This window comes from Melozone crissalis, unplaced genomic scaffold (assembly GCF_028551555.1).
Source record: "Melozone crissalis strain CALT ecotype California unplaced genomic scaffold, PUWL_Pcris_2 ptg000036l_1, whole genome shotgun sequence".
Lineage (NCBI taxonomy): Eukaryota > Metazoa > Chordata > Aves > Passeriformes > Passerellidae > Melozone > Melozone crissalis.
Genome location: NW_026535814.1, coordinates 3,261,870 through 3,273,431, shown reverse-complemented (window position 1 = coordinate 3,273,431; position 11,562 = coordinate 3,261,870). Strand labels below are relative to the sequence as shown.

General features: G+C 49.1%; 1 long non-coding RNA gene across 1 annotated transcript; it reads right to left on the bottom strand.

Annotated features, from left to right (window-relative positions):
* Positions 1 to 2,455: 2,455 nt before the first annotated feature.
* LOC128941543 (uncharacterized) lies at positions 2,456 to 7,842 on the bottom strand. The gene is made up of 3 exons (XR_008483568.1): positions 7,391 to 7,842; positions 4,930 to 5,818; positions 2,456 to 2,818 (listed from the first exon to the last, which is right to left on the bottom strand). It is a non-coding gene; the product is annotated as an uncharacterized LOC128941543 (long non-coding RNA).
* Positions 7,843 to 11,562: the final 3,720 nt, after the last annotated feature.

The window sequence follows — 11,562 nt, the reverse complement described above, 5'->3', positions numbered from 1 at the left end:
CCCCCGCCGCGGGAACGGCGGCCGCGGGGAGCGGAGCGGAGCGGGAGAGGAGCGGGAGAGGGAGAGGGAGAGGAAGAGGGAGAGGGAGAGGGAGAGGGAGAGGGAGAGGGAGAGGGAGAGGGAGAGGGAGAGGGAGAGGGAGAGGGAGAGGGAGAGGGAGAGGAGCGGCGGCCCGGCGGGGCCGGGGGAGGCGCGGGGCAACGCCTCTTCGGCAGCGGAAGGGATGGCTCTGTTCTTCCTTTTAAAAATTACTTTTAATTAATTCCACCTGAACACTTTACGGGCTGTGGGATTCGTGGAGGGGAGAGCGGCGCGCACCTGCCTGTTCACCCCCAGGACTCGCCAACCCGGAACGCACAGAAAAAAAAAAAAAGTAGACAAAAAAAGCAAAGCGCCAAAACGCCTCCTCGGTGCTACCGTGAGGAGCAACGGCGCAACCGGGGTGCGGGGCGAGCGCGCCCAAAGAGCCGAGGAGATTTGTCAAGGGGAACCGAATAGGCTGCTTTGAATGTTACTTGATAGCAGCAGCAGTGCCCTGCGTGAAACTTAGAAACTCCAATGCCCTTATCTTCAGACAGACAAACAGGCGAACAAACTTTACCGGGTGTTTAGATCCTCCTCTCATAGACAGCTAAACAAAGGCAGGGCGTATTAAATGACCGCTGCGGCTCCCATCCCATCGAGTGTCACTTTTGTTTCTCACACTTATAGGTATCCCAGGGATAAAAGCCCCTCAAACCAACCAACAAACAAATAGCTTCTACGTCGTGTTCGAATTATTTCTGCAAAATAATTCAAGTCGTGGGTGGCGTGCAGACACCGAAGCATCGTCTGCAAGCTGGACAGAGGGTTCCACTGTCGAGGAGTCGCCACAAACCATTCGCCCGAACCATCTCTAGAGTGTTTTGAAGAAAATTATTAACACCAATTCACGCCTCTGTGTAAAAATATCTTTATTTTAAAGCCGTTCTAGAGGTTGCTCGATTATTTCAAAATCTTCTGTCATATATCCTAACAGAAAACCATGCCGGTTTATCTACTGCGATATTGCTTTTTGTTGTTCGGGTGGTTTCAGTATCTTATTGATTCATGATGTATCTGTATCATTCATGTTAGGATGTTACTGCAGGTCGCTAACATTTTCCTTCTTTCTTTCTCTTTCTTTCTTTCTTTCTTTCTTTCTTTCTTTCTTTCTTTCTTTCTTTCTTTCTTTCTTTCTTTCCTTTGTGGAAAGAAATCTCTCATTTTTGTTCTTTCTTGCTTCCCTTCCCTCCCCGCTCTCTTTCTTTCTCTCTTTTTCTCATTCTTTCTCTCTTTTTCTCTCCTGCTTCACTCCTTCTGTCTATCATACTTTCTCCCTTCCTTCTCCCTCTCCCCCTCTTCTTCTCCCTCCACCTCGCTCAGCATTTCTGGAAACAGAAAGCAGATGTGATTAGACAAGCGGCGCCCGGGGTCCCGTGGCGAGCAGGTGCACCCAACTTCTTCACACTCGCTGTGAGCATTCTCAAAATGGAAAGTTCTGACTGAAAAAGCAGAGATTCCTGCCCCTTTCGACCGCGGCCACCTGCATGTCGTGCAACTGCCTCGTGGTGCGGAAATGATGAAATTAGCACTTGGATAATAACAGTTTGGGGCTATTTCGACAGGTCGCGATGCTCGGCGCGGGTGCGAGTCCCCCGAGGGCTCCTGGCGGGCAATCCCCGGTGCTCGGGGCGGGGCGGGCTGTGAGCACCCCCGGGCTGCCCGCGTCCCTCGGTGTCCCCGCCGCCCGTCCCGGCTGCAGCGCAGCCAGCGGCGAGGGGACCGAGTTCTGCACCCGAGGGCGCGCTCGGCGCCCGGCGTGTCCGGCTGAACCTCGCTGCTGAGGCTTGCCCAAACGTAAAACCTCCTCCGAGATAGCGAGCCCAGCTGTTAGATTACCATTGATTTATTGCTTTAAAAATAAATTTACACACGCGCCAACAGCACTCCGTTTTGTTTCTCCGGACTCAAGCATTTATTTCCGACTTGGTGCTCATCTGACAAAACAATGTCCTTTAATTTTATTACACATCGATGAGAAAATTGGTCTGGTTTTTGGTTGAATTTGCCGTTCTGCTGCTTGTGGAGACTTTTGTGATACAGCAAAAGCCAAAGTCAGAAAATACACACAAAAATGACAGCCAGACACAGAAGCAAATATCAAAAAAGAAAGCAACATCTAGTAGATGCTATTATCTAGAGTCCATATGCAACCAGGACGACAATTAGAAAAGGAAAAAAAAACCTTTGTAGCTTGGAGTATGCAGGTAGTCTGCCTGGGGTTATTTTTTCTTTTTGGTTGTGTTTGGGGATTTTTTGTTTTTATTTTTGGTAGTTTTTTGGTTGTTTGTTTTTTGTTTAGTTTGTTTTTTGTTTGTTTTTGGTTTAGTTTGGTTTGGTTTCGTTTGGTTTGGTTTGATTTGATTTGATCTGATTTGGTTTGGTTTGGTTTGTTGTTTTTTTTTTTTTTTTTTTTTTGTTATGGTGAAGACTGGGTCTTCATTTATTTGCAGGAGTCAGAGATCTCTAATATCCCACGGGTTTGTGCTAATGCAGTCTGTGAAATATATCTACAGTTACTGAAGGGAAGAAGCACAAGGTTCTCCATACCATGCTGCCTTGCCTCTGTGCAACTCCCAATTACCAGATCTATCTGATGACTGAACTCAGCGGAATTAGATTGTACTTTGAAGCAGCTTTTGCGGTACATTTCAGCTACATTTTGGTTTTCTTTAGTAGTCATTAAAAGGCCACTTCTTCATGGTGGCCACCACCATTGTGTCCTTCATTTCACACTCTCAGGGGGAAAAAAAAAGAAAAAAAAAAAAAAGGAAAAGTTTTGACATCTTGGAATTGGGTCAAAAATAAGATTTTTTAAAACCTGTGTACTGTATTGCTCATTCTCCCCACCCCCCCCCCCCCCCCCCGGGCCCTTAACCTCGTGCTAATCTATAATTTTAAAGCAGGGGTTGTTTACACTAATGAAAGCTCATTGAGTGAGACTGCGGACAGAAGGATACTCCAGCAGCATTAGGAAAGTAAAATAAGACGTGGACAGAGTGCAAACAAATCCTTCCCTTTTCCCTTTTCCCTTTTCCCTTTTCCCTTTTCCCTTTTCCCTTTTCCCTTTTTCCTTTTTTTCTTTTCCTTTTTTCCTTTCCTTTCCTTTTTTCCTTTCCTTTCCTTTCCTTTCCTTTCCTTTCCTTTCCTTTCCTTTCCTTTCCTTTCCTTTCCTTTCCTTTCCTTTCCTTTCCTTTCCTTTCCTTTCTTTCCCTTCCCGGAACCTTCCCTTCCCTTCCCGGAACCTTCCCTTCCCGGAACCTTCCCTTCCCTTCCCGGAACCTTCCCTTCCCGGAACCTTCCCTTCCCTTCCCGGAACGTTCCCTTCCCTTCCCTTCCCTTCCCTTCCCTTCCCTTCCCTTCCCTTCCCTTCCCTTCCCGGAACCTTCCCGGAACCTTCCCTTCCCTTCCCTTCCCTTCCCGGAACCTTCCCTTCCCGGAACCTTCCCTTCCCGGAACCTTCCCGGAACCTTCCCTTCCCGGAACCTTCCCTTCCCGGAACCTTCCCGGAACCTTCCCTTCCCTTCCCGGAACCTTCCCTTCCCTTCCCTTCCCGGAACCTTCCCTTCCCCTTCCCCTTCCCCTCCCCCCTCCCCCCTTCCCCTCTTCCCTCTTCCCTCTTCACTTTCCCCGTTTCCCCTTTCCCCTTTTCCCCTTTCCTCTTTCCCCTCTTCCCTCTTCACTTTTCTGTGTCCCCTTTCCCCTTTCCCCTTTTCCCCTTTCCTCTTTCCCCTCTTCCCTCTTCACTTTTCTGTGTCCCCTTTCCCCTTTCCCTTTCCCTTTTCCCTTTTCACCCTCGGCATGTTTTTTGGTTGTGTTCTAGACTTATTCCCACAAAGTGATTTTTCAGAGAAGTATATAATAATCACTTTGTAGATGTCCAAATTAGGGCACTCACGCTTCTCTGGCACTAAGTAAAGACGTGACAGGTTTTGTTATCCACAGTAGAGTCAGACCTTTGTAAGAAGCTCCCTTTCTTTTCCATAAATACACCATCTACAAATAAAGACCTCCTGTCCTAAAGGCGTGACTCTTCTCTGTGTCTCTGTCCACATTCTGTCCACTGGCTCCACATAAATTCAAACTCTGTTTCATTTAACATATTTAAATTTTTTTTTACAGATAGTTAGGGTTATGGGTGGTTTGGTGCCATATTTTTTTCTCTTCAGAAACTGTACTGTGCTTTTCCCTGCTTATCCCTAAGTCCACATTTCCCTGGATAAGCCTCGGTAGCAAAGAGACCCAATGAACCCCCTAAAGTAGATAGCAGAGGATCTCTGCAGATCGCTGGAAACTCCACTGTCCGTGTCAGCAGTGGTTTTCTGATCGGGCTCTGGGGGTAGAAAGGAGGGGAAAATGACAGAAAAGGGGAGGGGCTGGGGGAGGGGGGGGGAGAGAAATTTTAGCAAGCACCCAGACGCTGAGAAGGGGCCGCTTCCTGAGCCCCCCTGCGCAGGCCTGCCTGCTCTGCCCGCCCCGCACACGGGCGTGCGGGGAGGCTGCAGGGACCCTGCGGGCCGGCAGACACCGCGCCTCGTCCCCTACCGAAACCGGCTGCTGAGGCAGCCCAGGGCAGGACACAGCCGTGGGGCCACTTAGAGGCTCCCTCCCCAAGACCCGCGTCTGGGCCCTGGGGGTAGAATGGACTGGGGTTTGTGTTCCTCTCATCATGCCCCGAGCCCGTGCGGGTTCAGCGGCATTCCCAGAGGTGCAGCGGCATTCCCAGAGGTGCACCTCCCCTCCAGTGCCTCAGCCCCGGCTGGGGTCGCCTTGCAGTGTGCCCGCCCTTCCCCAGACTTGATCGGTTTTGTCATCTCAATTTTGAGGACGCAAGGAGAGGGGAAGCACCTCGAAGCCCTTTCCGGGGGGAAACAGTAGAGGCTCCTTTTGGGTACAGAGAACATTTGCAAAACACTCCGGTGGCTCATCGGCAGTGGCTCTGGCCTTTTACTGCAGACAGAGCGAAGAGACGTGGGTGCTTGCAGACCCCGTCTTCCTCTCCATACGAAGGACAAACTTGGTAAAATAGCCCGTGTGTGAGGATCGCCGGGAAGCACCGGCTGCATCCCCTAGACAAAGGTGGAAGCTGAGGAAGGAGAAAGAGGAGGGATCGCACCTTCTGGGCATCCGATCTGAAGAGAAGAGGAAGACTTTTGAGGACGCAGGAGAATAAAATCTGAGTTGGAGCAGTATTAAACACAGCATCCGAGGTGGCCTAAACGTAAAATACCTGCTCACATTTCCGTCTTGATACGCAATTAAATTTCAGCAAATTCCTCTATAAATAATATCGTTGGGAATCCTTTAAGATTCAAGAATGCCTGAGGTTAAGTAGCTTTTAAAACGTCGGTTCTGAATGGCTTACGCAATGAATGACTACCTTCAAATCTTAAACCCATTGTAAATATGCTATACATATGGATTCCAGTTTATGTCTACCTATTTCTTTTTAAAATGAGGGAAACATTCTTTAAAAGTTACTTGTAACACTTTATTTTAGGAAAGCAGATGTTATTTTTTTACATAATATATTATGACCAAGTACATATGTAAATTGGAAACCATCCAGAACGCCTCTATTATTTGCTAAATGATTTTTAGTAGAGGCATATTATTCCTGGCACAACCAAGGTATAGGTTACATCAATAAAATAAACATCTGTGATTTTGGGAGGAGAGGAAATAAACGTGAGTTCCTGTAGAAGCAGGGAAAGCATTCGTGTAGAGGGAAGCACACCTGCAAAGGAGTAAATCGGCTATTTACACAGCCACGCCGTAACCAGGCGCTCTGCCGTAGAGGGAAAAGAAAAGGGAAAAAAAGAGAGAGAGAGAGAGAGAGAAAGAAAGGTCTTGGAATTCCAGGAGAAAAACGAACGCGACCCTGGATGTAGCTTTCTGATAACATATCCCGGGCAATGAAATAAAAGCCTTGGAATGTTTTCTAGACAAGGATTGTGCTCTCTCCCTCTCTCTCCTCTCCTAAAAGCAGTGTGTTTAGCTCGGAGGAAGATATTAGCCACAGTTTCCTCCTGTCAATATTTAAGAATTCCCGGAGACTTCAAGGGGCTGAGTTTTTCCCTTTTCACAGCAAAATATCTGCGAGAGACGTTTGTGTTTGCGAGGAGTTTTACGAGGGGTCTGAGTACATAGGAGGAGCAAGGCATAATGCACCGGCATAATAATTAACCGTATGCAATATTTATTGCCCTGTGTTTGTTATCATGCAGGCGAGTGCACTCAATTGAGGTTTAACAAATATGAGCGTTATTGATCAAATATAATGAATAAATATGCATATGTATTATTTATCTGTGCACACATGTATACACACAGGAGCATCTCGTTATTGAGGTTGAGGAAAGCTGTCTGCCGCTGCTTCTGCCTTCCTGTCCACCTTGCCTCTGTGCCAAGGGGCTGCAGAGAAGTTAGGTTTTGAGGTTTTTTGTAATATAAAGTATCGCAGATATGTGAAAAAAAAAATAAATGTCACCAATAAAATTGGTCTCAGCACCGAGTATAATTGTAACAAAACACTGCTGAATTAAAATCAAAGATCTCACTGGCTGGGGCAGCATCGTCGTGAAACCATCTGGTGTGTATTAAAAGCCGTGCTGTAAATATTGCTGGAAACTAATGTGGTACCAGATCCTATAGGCGCAGGGGCCTACCGAGCTTTCCGCATGCTGGAAGTGTGGATGGTGTGGCACACGGAGGGAAAGGTGTCGCATCGTCCAGGAGCTCTTAGGGCATGATTTCGCAAAATGCTGATGGGAGTTTGCCCCGACAGAGAGGGGAGAAGGAGGCAAGGGCGGCAGAGGCAAGGCCTCTCTGCCCGTCCTGCTCCGTCTGACGGCGATAGGACATGCAGCTCCTGACGTCACTTCGCATCAGGACCGGGGAGCAAACGTGACCCAGGCAGGAGCTCATCTGTTTCTCATCACTTGGGAAGTTTCTCTCGCTCCCCTCCCATCCTTCTTCCCTCTCCCTTTCTAGCCTCCCCCCCGCCCCCCCCCTTTCTTTTTATTCCCTACATAAATTGGGGCAGGCCCCATCCTCACCCTCGTCCCATGCCCATGCCCATGCCCATGCCCATGCCCGTCCCGGTCCCGGTGCCGGTGCCCGCTCCCCGCGGGGCAGCAGCGGCGGTCGCGGCGCTCCCACGCGGGTGCCCGGCCCCGCCGCCTCCCGGGCCTGGCGCTTCCCTTCCCCCCCATTCCCATGCCATTGTTCGCGCTCGCAACCCAACTTTGGCTGCCGATTCAAAGCTCGGCGGTCCCCTGGCTCCTGCATTGTACTGAGGGTCACTTACTCTTTTCTCGGAGTTAGACTCTGCTCCTTAATCTCTCCTCTTCTCTGCTCCTCGTGAGCTGTCGCGTTCTCCCCACGCACCCGGAGCTGCCACAGAGGCTCGTCTTGATAAACCTGCTGCTAATCTCGGCCCGGTGCAGCCAACACAGAAATAAAAATCCCTCTCGCTCTCTGCTGCCCCACACACCTCCTTTTTTTTTCGTTCCCCCCCTTCCTCTTCTTTTCCTCCAGGCTCCATTCCCCTCAGAGTGCTGCCGCCTTTAATTATGGGAGATACATGTCTTCCCTGGGAGTCATTCATGGTTTTTAGGTGGAAAGGCGTTTTGGTGGAGTTATTTTTGAGCAGGGACCAGTGCCCTATATCCAGAGGCTTTGACTGAAGTGCAGATTGAGACATATCGGGTTCCTTATAAAAGGATCATTTCTTGTGGGAGGTTGGACACGAAGTTTGGACTCGTGACTTGCATTCCTGAGAGACATGCATATTTTAAAACAACAAAGCAAGCTCGGAAGAAGGCTTAGAAGAGGGGAGGGGGAGAAATAAAAGAAAAAACTTCAAGAAGTTACTAAGTTACAAACATCTGTCAACATGGACCAATTTGTGTGGCTCTCAGGGGGAAAAAAATACCTGCTTTTTTTTTTTTTTTTTTTTTTTTACCACTTCAGGGAGTCTCAGCTACTTGCTGGAAGTTGATGTGGCTCTCCAGACGCTAAGAAATGCAGTTTGGCTCAAAACTGGGAGCTTAAAGCGCTTTAGTGGCCTGTGAATTTAAATCCCAACTCCTTCTTTATCGGCTCTTTGCGTGGAGCTGGTTAAGCGTTTCAAGGGATATCTCACCTCTCAAAAAGAACCACAGGTGGGGGAAAGACAAAAGGAGAGCAAATGGGGCGACTCGTGTGTTTGTTGAAGGATGCCACTGGCGCACCCGATCCCGCAGTACAGATGGAGGAAAAGTGAGAAAACAAGGTGAAAAAGAGCAGCCCTGACTTGCTGTGAACCCTGACGGGAATGGGGATCCTGGGGTCCGCGGGAAGCGCCCCCCACTTCAATCTCCCATGGGGAAGGAAGGGAAAAAATTATAGATAGATAGATGGATGGATGGATGGATGGATGGATGGATGGATAGATAGATAGATAGGTGGATGGATGGATGGATAGATAGATAGATGGATGGATAGATGGATGGATGGATGGATAGATAGATAGATAGATAGATAGATAGATAGATAGATAGATAGATAGATGGATGGGTGGATGGATGGATGGATGGACGAACGGACGGACGGTCGGGGCGGAAGGGCGGCGCTGGCCCCGGCAGGGCAGCTGGGCCGGCAGCTTGCGGCCGGACGCGGCGCACGGAGCTCGGGGCTGCTGCGGCCGCCGCGGCGCGGGCAGCGGAGGCGCGGGGCTCTGCGCTGCTGCCGGCAGCTCGCAGACAAAAGGAGAAGGCCTAATGGTGAGCTGGATATCTCTGTTAGTTGTCAGCGCTGGCGCACGGCTGCCGGGAAATGCTAATCAGCGCTCGCCGAGCGGGATGCAGCCGAGGTCGGCTCCTGGCGCACACCCGCACACGCACTCGGGCTGCTGCAGGGTCTGTGACACGCACACACACGCAGCTCGCTCCTCGCTGCGGTCGACCGTGACCCCCGCGCTTTGGTCTGGGCTTTGTTTGGTCCAGCGGTGGTGTGATCCACTTTAAACGTCACATACAGCAAATATCTTCCTAAATAACATAACAGCATAGCTTACAGCCAGCAGCCCCCTTCTTCTCTAAGGAGCTTGCCCCCACCTGCTCTTACACCCTTCTTCCTTCTTTTTAACAGCTGGGGATATTTTACACCTGTAGCTTTGAATTTGGTCCGCTGCTTTAAGTTTGGTGGAGGGTTCTACAGGAGAGGAGGTTATTATTGTATATCCAATGATGGATTATACAGCTACCATTGAAATGACTAACAGCCAATCTAATGTCAGCCAGACAGTCCACCTTTGAAACGTTACTCACATTACCCCGATTTTACAAAATTTGGGCTAAGAAAAAGGCGGGGAGGTATAATTTCCCACCATCCCTTTTACTAATTGTTGTCATTCCTCGCAACTACTTTTATAAACTGATTGGGCCCGTTATATGTAGTGTCTTTGTATTTCCAGTGGAGACCACGTGGATGCCAGAGAAGAGATCCTGACATCCCTCCTCAAGCCTTCTTGGGAATTCCTCCACCACCCGCCTCCGCACACCAGCCCTTGCATCCCAGTGACCACCAAAACTGGTCTAGCGAGAGTAGCCAGGGTGCCCACCCTCCTGTGCCTTCGGCAGTCTCAGGGAGGGGGTGTCTACAGTCCTTTCTCACAGGCAGAAAATGCAATTTATTTTCAGGTGGCCACACCTCACACCGGGACCGCCGTAGAAAAATGTCCGGCACGATGCCCTCACTTAAAAAGGAGCGGAGGGTGACTCCACAGCACTGTCAGAGACACCTTGGGAGAAACGGGAGGGAGGGAAAAAAGGGCAGGAGCTGTAAAGTGGGACCACCTTGGGAAGTGGTCGCCTTTCCCACCTTCGCAGTTTCAGACTTGCTCCCCGGCTGTTTTGCGCTGAAGGTGCTCAGACTGGAGAAGGAGTGGGTGCTGAAATGCTTAAAGGGAGCATTTAAACCCGGAGCCTTCAATGAAGGAAGAAAGAATGGGCGTGGAGGTGAAAAAAAAAGTTGGAAAATGGATTCGCTGACAAGTAAGGATAATAAATGAGAGGCGCTTTCAGATAGATATCTCAGTCGTGAAATTGCACCCAGCTGGTTGTGTAAGCAAACAAATAGTTTCATGTTAGGGACTCTCGACTTGTGGCTTGATGAATAGAACACGACAGAGGTAAATGGCTCTTTAACTCATTTAGGAATAAAACTCTTTGGCTTCCTAAGTAAGAGACCTTGTGACGCCGTGGATCCTGAGCAAGCACTTTAACAAGAGTTTTATTGGTTTCCACTTCTGCTCCTGGATCTCCCCTCTCATTCTCCCCTCTCGTTCTCCTCCTCCCTCACACCTCTGTCCTTTTCCTTTTTTTTTTTTTTTTTGTTTGTTTGTTTTAATGTTTTAATGTTTTACTCTTTTTAATCTTTCCTTTCTTTCATCCCTCCTTCTCGCGCTTTGTTTCTCTCTCTTTCTCTCTTTTTTTTTCCCCTACTCCTCTTCAAAAGCACCTCCTAGAAGAAATTCTCCCACGTCATCAGCACCTGGAAACCCGGCAGGTTTGCAAAGTACCCGGAGATATCAAGTCTGTCCATAGCACCTTAGAGTTGTGGCTTGTGAAATGTATTTATTTTTTATTGCTACTGGGGGAATCACCACAGAAAACTCATCCTCCCTCTCTCTGACCCTCTGCGGATTGAACAGGGAAGGGTGTCCAAAAAAAAATCCCACATCCAAGTCAGTGGCTGTGACTCCAGTGAGAAAGCGAACCTTTTAAAACAAATATATAGACAGGTTTCGTGGAGATCATGCAGTTTCCGAAATTAGTTCCAAAGATATAAAAGAAACAGAACAAGCGTGGAAAAGGGCAAGGGAACCTCAATTTCTGCCTGTCACAGTGAAACAGAGAGCAGAGAAGACACATATGTGGATCTAAAAAAATAAAAAGGAGAGGAGAGGAGAGGAGAGGAGAGGAGAGGAGAGGAGAGGAGAGGAGAGGAGAGGAGACAGCTCTACCCGCTATTTCAAGACTTATAAACTAACGCTTTGAATAGTCTAAATGTCCCATGAAACCGGAGGAAGCATGTCGACAGTGCCTGTAGCAGCCGTGCACACGCGTTCGCGGACGCTCCCAGTGAATGGCTGCGCGCCGGGACACTGCTGGAGGGGGCGGCTGCACCAAGCCCTGACATCGCTGTTGAGCGCTGCGTCCCTCTGTCCATCTGTCGGAGAGTCCATCCAGGCCAGCCAGTGCCACCGTCCCTGCCAGCCCTGCCTGCTCGGGGCTGGTCGCATCCGCTGTCTGTTGGGAAGGGGAGTCTGGCTGCCACACCCCACAGGTAATGAGAAGGAACCAAACCGAACCAAAAAAATCAAACAAACACACTCCCCTCAAAAACAAACAAACAAACAAAAACCGAACAAAAAACCACAAACAAAAACAAAACAATCAAACCCAAACCACAAAATAAAAAAAACAACAACAAAAC